A 4039-nucleotide genomic window follows, 5' to 3' on the forward strand; every position below is an offset into this window, starting at 1 on the left:
CTTTACGTTAAGATTAAGATTGATCAGTTGGGAGGGAACTGTTTGATACAGGTAGTCCAATTTGTGACATATGTGAACAATTTAGAGATGAGATCCAGTATAGTAAGAATTTTGTTGAAATATCCATTGCACATGTAAAGATAAGAGGTGCATCTGGTAAGCAAAACAAGTACGTAAAATGTCAATTACTGTTAACATTTAGTATAGAGGACAAGACGTATGAACATGGATGCAAGATGATCCTTAGTCTAAAAGAAAATAATCACTATGTTTGTAGATTTTTAAGACTAGATAACAGTGTTTTGTTTGCCATGAGTGTGGTATGTAAAATAATGTAGTTTTTAAAGTCCTATCTTATCAAGTGACTGAGTTTAAACCCATTTGTAGTTTCATTAAATTATATAATTGTGTTTTGACCATTTGGAATATAGTATGTAAGATGATGTGATTTTTATGGTTCTGCCTTATCTATTGGCTGAGTGAAAACCTATGATTCACTATAAAATTATGTTTTGCAATAGATGTGTGCTTCAGAACTAAATATATAAATGACATGAGACTAAATGAATAGAGCTTTTTGCAGTTTTGAAATGGGACAATATTCATAATTTGTACTGCAAAGATTAGAAATAGTATCTGAGTATATCTGTGTGTATTCCCTTAGTAGTTCATTTCTTTTTTATTGCATTTAACTCAGACTATTAATGTTTCATATGTGAACACTTTTTAATTTCACCTGACATAAATCCCATGTAATCGAGTTTCAAAAGTTACTAAGGAGAGCATATCTCGTGTGATTTGAAGGAGGTATTGAACAACATATTTCGTGCACAAAAGAATATTTCAGGATTTGATGTGAATGCTAGACAGGAAGTTACCTATCCATTGGAGCGTGTGAGAGAACTCTGAGGAGGAAGCTTAAAAATGTGGGCAGATCCACTCCCCACACTGCTGTATGGCTGTACCCTGCTGGACCAGTCAACGTACAAGAGATCGAACAGCTCTTGGGAGCTGGGTAATTTGCTCAATCATCTGTCGACTGGAATGTGTGTTGTGACTGATATTTGTGACTTTTTAACCAAGACTGCTAAAGACAATGTTATTCAGTATAAATGCATGTTTTTTGTTTTATTGGGGGAATGACTCTCCGATCATTATGTGACTTTAAATCAGTATGTATTTTTCATCAGTTGTAAATGTACATAGTTTAGTGTGGAATACATTTGCTAGTATGCACAATATAATAAGATATATATGTGTCTGCTTCCAAACTCTGATTTTGGTTGTCAAGCTACTGGATTGTGTCATCAATCAAAGCTAATTTATGGCTATGTTTACCTGAATTTATCCTGAGTATTGCAATATTGTATCTGATTGGATTTTGAGTAGTACACAGACTCATGCTTAGCTCTGTTTTGGGTACCCCTGACCATCGCGACTGTGTGTATGTATTTGTGTACCCAAGGAGAACGTACAATCGTTGATTGCAGCTACTTTTCTCAATTTCTCATTGCATATAATTGAACTCACTGATGTGATTATGAACTTTATTCATTTTGTTGTGTGGAAAGATTTTTGGTTTGTACCAGGTGTGGTTCGGATTCATGGGTCAGTTCACACATCATAAACCCAGGCCCTTCTATTTTTTCATTATTTAGTTCTTTCATGAGTCCACCAGTTTCAGAAAAATATTCCAACAGCTGTCACAATTTTTTAAAAGAGCTATATCAGTTGTTAAGCAGGCAGCTTATATGACTTCTTAGTATTCACCAGTTTAAGAAAAATATTCTGACAGTTGCCACAGTTTTTAAAATAGCAAAACAGTTGAAACTTCCTGGCAGATTAAAGCCATGTGCCAGGCCATGACTTGAACTTGGGACCTTCACCTACCGCAGGAAAGTGTTCTACCAACTGAGTTACCCAAGCACAATTCACAACCTCTCCTCACAGCTTCAGTTCTACCAGTACCTCATCCCCCACCTTTCAAACTTCACAAAAGCTCTTCTGCAGACCTTGCAGAACTAGCACTCCTGAAAGAAAGGATATTGCAGAGACATTGCTTAGTCACAGCCTGGGGGATGTTTCCAGAATGAGATTTTCACTCTGCAGTGGAGTGTGTGCTGATATGAAACTTCCTGGCAGATTAAAACTGTGTCCCAGGCCGAGACTCGAACTCAGGACCTTTGCCTTTCACGGGCAAGTGCTCTACCAACTGAGCTACCCAAGCAAGACTCACAACCCATCCTCACAGTTTCAATTCTACCAATATCTCATCTCCTACCTTCCATTCTGGAAACACCCCCAGGCTGTGGCTAAGCCATGTCTCTTCAATATCCTTTCTTCCAGGAGTGCTAGTTCTGCAAGTTTTGCAGAAGAATTTCTTTGAAGTTTGGAAGGCAGGAGACGAGATATTGGCAGAATTGAAGGTGTGAAGACAGGTTGTGAGTTGTGCTTGGATAGCTCAGTTGGTAGAGCACTTGCCCGCAAAAGGCAAAGGTTCCAAGTTCAAGTCTCGGTCTGGTACACAGCTTTAATCTGCCAGGAAGTTTCATATCAGTGCACACTCCATTGCAGAGTGAAAATCTCATTCTAGGCCAATCAGATGTCGTCTTAATAACTTTTTTGTAATATTTTTAAATTGTGGCAACTGTTGAAATATTTTTATCAAGCTGCAGTATACTAGGAAGTTATCTGAGGCTGTTTGCATAATCATTGTCTCTTGATAATTTAAAATTGTGGCAGCTCTTAGAATTTTTTGCTAGTTAAACTCATGTACAGTGAAAGGTCATATAAATTGTCTACCTAGTTATTGTTTATTTTGTTAAAATTGCAGCAGTTGTTGTACTCTTTCAGTAATTCAATAAAGCAAACTATACGTAATGGGCAGAGAATGATGCAGCAACTGTGTGGGAATCCAGTCCTTCCATTAGAGTGACCTAAACCTAAGTTCACATCTGAAACCAATCTTATAATTTCTGCATGTGTAAAAATAAATGTTATTTAAAAAATTATATTGAAAGACTAGATACCTAATAAAATTTGCCTATTTATTTTGCGGATACTATGCATCCTTATTCTAACCTGCCCTTAAACAGTTACTGATAAATTTATATTATGAGAATATCTACCTACTTTAACTTATTTTTTGCTGCTACTAAATATCACCTGACCCTCATTTTGTCCTGTCCAATATCAATTGTACAGTTTGTGCTGTATGATCAAACTGTAGCAATAAAAAATCATTCTATTAAATTTATTAGTAGCCACTGGCTAGTTTTTGAAAATATCATTCCAGAATAATGGACACCTCTTGGGACCAAATAAGTGACCTTATATATTTTACAGTATTATTATTTCTAGCATTGATTCCATGAACTGAGCTGTTGATTTGAAAACTATATATATTATTTATGCCAAGTTTCATTAAGGAATAAATACACTGTCCAAAGCCTGAATAACCACCTTTCATAGCGCAAACTGCTGCAAGATATGCAAGAAGTGTCGATGAGGTTCTCGAAGATACTGACATGGATGTGGATCCAAACCAATTCCAATGTCATGGTAAGTTGTGCTAAGCTTCTCAGTTGAGGATCTGTAGCATGTACAGACTGATTGAGGTGGTTCCACAGATTCTTAATTGGGCTTAAATCAAGGGAGCCTGATGACCTGGGGAGTACAGTAAACTTGTCCTGGTGCTCTCCAAACCACGCACATACACTGCATGCTTTTGTGACACATTGCATTGTCCTACTGGTAGATGATAACATGCTGAGGAAAAACAAACTGAATGTAGGGGTGGGCATGGTTCCCAAGAATAGATGTAAACTTGTGTTGATCCACTGCGCCCTCCGGAATGACAGTATCACGCAAGGAATGCCATGAAAACATTCCCCAGACCGTAAAGCTCCCTCCTCCAGCCTGCGTCCTTCTGCGGACTGTTGCAGGCTATTTGCTTTCAGCCATTTCATGCTCTACATGCCAACAGGCATCTGCCCAGTGGAGCATAAGATGTGATTCATCTGAAAATGATGCTTTCACC

General features: G+C 37.6%; 1 non-coding gene across 1 annotated transcript; it reads right to left on the reverse strand.

The window, feature by feature from the left end:
- Window positions 1-2152: 2152 nt before the first annotated feature.
- On the reverse strand, window positions 2153-2227 carry Trnas-uga (transfer RNA serine (anticodon UGA)). Its single transcript has one exon. It is a non-coding gene; the product is annotated as a tRNA-Ser (tRNA).
- Window positions 2228-4039: the final 1812 nt, after the last annotated feature.

The sequence above is a fragment of the Schistocerca cancellata genome, chromosome 8 (assembly GCF_023864275.1).
Source record: "Schistocerca cancellata isolate TAMUIC-IGC-003103 chromosome 8, iqSchCanc2.1, whole genome shotgun sequence".
NCBI classification, from domain to species: Eukaryota; Metazoa; Arthropoda; class Insecta; order Orthoptera; family Acrididae; genus Schistocerca; species Schistocerca cancellata.